Source organism: Triticum aestivum, chromosome 3B (genome assembly GCF_018294505.1).
Source record: "Triticum aestivum cultivar Chinese Spring chromosome 3B, IWGSC CS RefSeq v2.1, whole genome shotgun sequence".
Taxonomy (NCBI): Eukaryota; Viridiplantae; Streptophyta; class Magnoliopsida; order Poales; family Poaceae; genus Triticum; species Triticum aestivum.
The window spans coordinates 581,772,953-581,778,540 of NC_057801.1; positions in this window are offsets into that span (position 1 = coordinate 581,772,953).

Below are 5,588 nucleotides of genomic sequence, written 5' to 3' on the forward strand. Positions count from 1 at the left end.
ATCTCAAGCCTGGATGCTAGCTCTGGTTCTTCTTGAGCTAGGTCCGGCTTGAGCTTCGTGGTAAGAGAGAGGGAGAGAGAGAGGATCGTCTGGCCCGCGCGATACAGCTTATATATATATACATAGAGGCCGGAGGTTGAAGGGGACGTGCCAAGTTGGACCATGGCGGGCGGATGGAGTTGGACGTGGAGGGCGGGAGACCACGTCTCGGCGTCTCGCGGAGGCGGCTTTCTCCCCAACCGGGCGTCCATCGGGCCACGTGGACGGCCGCGGCGATCCGTGGAGTAGTGCGGCCGGTGGGATGGAGGCGAGCAGGGCGCTGGACGGCCGGGATCGGTGGTGGGGACGGCGCGGCGGTGGACGTACGTGGTGGGAAACTGGCGCCCGGGAGCGAATCTTCAAACGTTCTCCTCCTCCTTCCTTCCACGCGAGGCGTGCGGAAGGCTCCGCGCGTGTGAACGCGGCTTTTCCACGGGATCTTCCGGTGCTCAAGGCTTTTGTGGAGCCAACGACCGGGATGGGACATGGGAGTTGATGCTACGTGTCACCCACTGTCCATGCAGAATTTGGAAAAAGCTCGGGCTGCCTTCTCTGCCCTGCCGGTGATCTCTGCCGATTTTTGGCATGCATGTTCGGTGTCGGGTTGTCGTGAAAAACACCCAAGAACTCGAGCAAGCCGCAAGATTGTGGAATTAGTTCTAGGCGAGATGTATAGATCGATTGATCAGACCTAGGGTGTAGCTCCGCCACTGGCCATCTTATGACTGTTCGATGCAGAGGCCAGAGGTTATCTTTTTTTTTTTCTAAAGCCATTTGTGCCCTTGAAGAATGCTCAGCCAAATAACGAAAGACAAAAGATGAAAAGCTGTGAGTGATCAAAGCGAGATAAAAAAAAGGACCGACAGATGTGGGTACCTAACCTGACAAGGCAAGAACCACTGGTCCAACTCCAAACCAAATAAAATCTGCCCGAGCTAATCACGCTATAGCAGCTAGCTAGAATTCCACGAAGATATTGCCAAGGACTAGCACGCGGACGATGCTTGCATGCATGCGCACGCAGCGTACCCTTAATTTGTTGTCTTGCTTGTTGGCGTGTACTCCCTCCGTCCGGGTTTATTGGGCCCTTAGACCAAATTACAGGTACCAAGGCAGAACTAATAATTCCCTCGAATTAGCACCATTATACTTCGGCTTCTGCACCAAATTAACTGCCAAAACAATCAAATCTCGCTGCATGCGCGCACCTACCTGCATGCCCATGCTCACTTTAATGTAGCGGCTGTACCCAATACGAGGGACGCATGCGCCAGCTGATAAAGGAAAATCAAGCTATTTGTTGCCTTATTAAGTGTGAATGAAGGAAACGAGGCGTGGAGAAAATACTCCGGTTGCATGAGGGCCTTGTAAATAGGGACAGCGTCCGGTTGCCCACGGGCCTAATAAACCCGGACGGAGGGAGTACAAGCTTACAAAACAGTCGCTGGAGATTAGGTTCTATATTACAGGATATATTTCTTTATCTAGATTTTGAATATGTATTTCACGTTCGCCGTGATCCCCTGCATGGAACATGAGCAATCTTTGTATATGCAAAACGTGATTTTCAGCTTATGCAAGCGCGCCCATTTGATAACACAAAATGCTTCACTCACTATAGTCTTGCATCATACTTCCTTGTTGAAGTGTTAGAGCATCTACAGACACGCGCTCTAAACCGACTTCAAACGTCCGGGCGGCCCGCCCGGTCACGAAAATATGACCCAGCTGGGCGCCTGAAACGGACCTCAAATGTTTGGGTTGTCCGGCGCCCCTCATATCCAGCTCAAATATAGGGCGGATATGGGGCTGCCCTGGTGCAGTGGCGAAGCCACACTTGAGTTGGGTAGTCAATTGACTACATAGCTTTTTTGCACAAACAACATACAACAAGCAGAAATTGTGCCAAAAAACTTATAAATGCATCAATCTGACTACACAAGACTTGGTTGACCACAGATGATCAGATTCCTGGCACCGCCACTGCCCTGGTGCACCCGAGCGCGTCAGACATGTCAGCCCAGCCCATCCCGACCCCATTCTGTCCCTGCAAATATCCCCAATCCAAAAACCCTAAGTCACTTCACTCTCGATCTGTCCCTTCTTCTTCCCTCTGATTTCTCTGATTCGATCCCCTCCAACGACTCTGACGATCATGTCAAGCGCCGGTAGCTGCTCCTCCTTCGACTCCGACGAGGAGCTGGCCCTCCACATTGCCCTCGAGAGGTCCAAGGTGGACACGGGCGGCAGTTCCGGATCGGCCGCCTCGCCTCTCCTCCGTCGGTGCAACGAGGACGCCGGCGGTGGCTCCTCCCGGCCCGCTCCTCCCGCCTCGCCTCTGCGCCTCCCCACATGTCGTCCCCTACCCCCTCCAGCTGCTGCTCCCTCACATGGACAGCGGTGGGTGCTTGTGCCCGCCCAGCCTACCCGGACGCGCCCGCTTGAGTCTGAGGCGCGTGCCGCCCGCCGCGAAAGGCAGCGGGCAAGGGAGAGGGAAGCGACGGAGAGCTCTGTCCGCCGTCGCCGCGGGTTACCGGCAGAGCCCGATGAGGACGCGCAGCTCCTCGCATGGGTCTACCTCCGATCGCTTACGACAACGGAGAGGGATGCTCGGCGGTTCCGCCGGAAGAACGCGAAGGCTCTTCGGCTTGCCATCGAGCAGTCCGAGCGTGAGACCAAGGAGAAGGAGACGGAGGCTGCTCGGCTGGTGAAGCTCAAGCACCAGCAGGACCGGGCCGTCCGGCGCCTCAAGGGCCTCACCATCGGATGATCCTCCACCAGCCACCAACGGCTACAGCTGCGCCGGCGACCGGAAGGGGAAAGGGTTGTCCCGGAAGTGGCGAAGATCCGCTTTTTTCAATTTAATTTCGAGTATCAGATGTAGTATTAGATACAATTTAAAGTTGTTTGTCGTTTATGTGAACTTTGGTGGTCTTTTGAACATCCATTCGTGATCTTTTGGTGAATGCATTGTGCTTGCCTATGTCTGTCTGCTGGTCTACATAGTTTGATCGGCGTTGCATGGTTTAACATAGATACAAGGGATCGGATATGAAATACACGGATGTGAACGACGCGATTTGAGCAGTGCCCGGTCAGTACCCGTGGACCCGGCGCGTCCGCGGCCATTTGATGGCCGGATTTGCCAAGTCCGGCTGCAGATGCTCTTAATGCCTACTCTCTCTCTCTCTTTTTGACCAATCATGACTATTTTTCTAAGGATTCTAAATAATATTTTTGAGAAATCACACCTTATCAAGGGCAGAAGAGGATCACTGCCCTGGTTAGCAGCTGTATGACTATGAAGTACAAAGACATAGAAGTTGCAAATGCAGAAATGGTCAAGGCTCAAAGGGGGGACACATGATCATTATGTCATTTCAGCGTCACCTAGCTAGTATCTTCTCTCAATGTTTGTTTTCCATGAAACTATAATTCGTAGCACCACCAGTTTCTTCTGCCCTAATAATGGCCGTATCTGTCAACCACTACCAGAACTGAAAATTCAGTGCCCCAAACTATGTACGCCAGTAGTTGCTCGTACATATATGGAATAGTCCTTTGCTAGAGCCTGGAAAATGGGACTTCCAGATAGCAACTTGTGCGGTCAACACGATGGCAACACTATGCCCACCACTTCGATGTTACTAATCGATCGATTGGTACATCGAGCAACCTTGATATAGACTCCGGCTTATCATGTGTTTGTGGGCACCTACTACTGTGCACCATAGCAGCCCCCATTTTGTCTTGTAAAGAGTTGATGCGAAATTTTGACTTGCAAATGCTTGCACGGTCAGCTGGAAAATGTGTGGGTCAGTTTGTAGTGAATGTGCCCCTCACATTTAACGATCAGTCTCAAATGAGCTATCTCCCTTGAGTTGCTCCGAACGTCTAGATTTTTGTGGAATACTCTTTCACCTTTGATCTTGCCTTAGATATTGGTTTTGTAAAGAGGGTTACCTTACTCCCGGTAGGCTCGGCTGGAAAATTGCTATTAGGTTCAATACAGGTCTTCTTTGGATTGAAGGAATTTTATAGAAATTTTGTAGGATTATAATCCATAGAAATATTTCCCATGGAAGCCCTTTGGATCATAGGAATGGGTTCACCAAATTTCTATCAAATCCATGTGTATACCCTCCATTCCATAGGAAACTAAACATGAGATCAAACCTCATTCTATTTTTCCTTTGAGAGGTCCAATGCACTTGCACTCTATCTCTCTTTACTCTCCTCAATCCTCTAAACTTCATGTGATCATTTCCTATGCACCATCCGACACATCTTATAAATTCCTGTGTATTGAAATCATGTAGGAATCTTAGGCCTCAAACACACTCCACATTATATGATATGCCGTCTTAATCCTATGTTTTTCCTATTCCTACATATCTAAATTCATGCAATCCAAAGAAGCCCCAAACACACTCCACACGGAAGTTGTCTAGCAAAAACCTACAACAACTTTTCAATCTCATAGCACATTATAGATTTTCAAAATACACCTTTCGACCCGTTCCCAAAAGAAATTCTCATCCCAAAAGTTTCAATTTGTAAATACCAAAATTAATTTAACAAAATCTTAGGCCTCCAGAGCTTCTTAAGCAACTTCTCATGCCATTGCCAACCTTCCAACCCCCTCATCACCAGAGGAGGAGGTTTCGAATTGCGGAAGCAGATGGCGAAACATCTCAGTTGGTTATTCCACTCACAACTCATCTCCACCACATCTTATTCTTAGTTGTGCTCGTTAGCGAACTAGCTCTTCACGCTGCTACTCTCTTATATGCTCCTTGATGTGCGTCTATCGATGGCCCAAGAGCGACGGTCACACGAGTGTCACAAATATAATTTGCTCTAACACTTAAGCATATTGTCATCCCATGCTCGCATGCCATGACGCCTCTGCGCTACTGATGGCACTGGCTTCTACCTCGGTGTTAGCATCCGCTTTCTTCTACCATGCCCTTCGTGACATAGTTAAGGTAGCTCATTGCTCCCATGTATGAAAACCTAATGGGGGTGGCTTCCTCGTAGCTTCTTCCTATATTACAAGTTGTGGGCTGAAATCTCACAAATAGGTGGGTACGTCGATGAGCCTCATCCTAGTGGATAGGGTGTCTTGGGTGAAAAGCTCTCCTCAACTTACATCGGTATTGGAAATGCCTATGTTTATAACCATTGTTAGATTCTTTGGAGGCGCCACTAGTAGAAAAAGGGCCTAATGTGAAGCACATTAGTCCCGGTTTGTAACAAAACCGGCACTAATGTGATCATTAGTGCCGATCCGAACGGCTAGGGGGACGGAGATCATTAGTACCGGTTCTTGGTGAACCTTTAGTACCGGTTTGTGCCACGAACCGGTACTAAAGAGGCTGTTGCAGGCTGTGGTCAGGCTAGGGCACCACCAGTACCTTTAGTACCAGTTCATGCCACAAACCTGTACTAGAGGTTTCTAGTTGATTCATTCTGCAACGGTTTTTTAGTCCCACTTCGCTCCGCTAACAAAGTTTTTACCACCTTAAATATGTTACTTCTCAAACTAT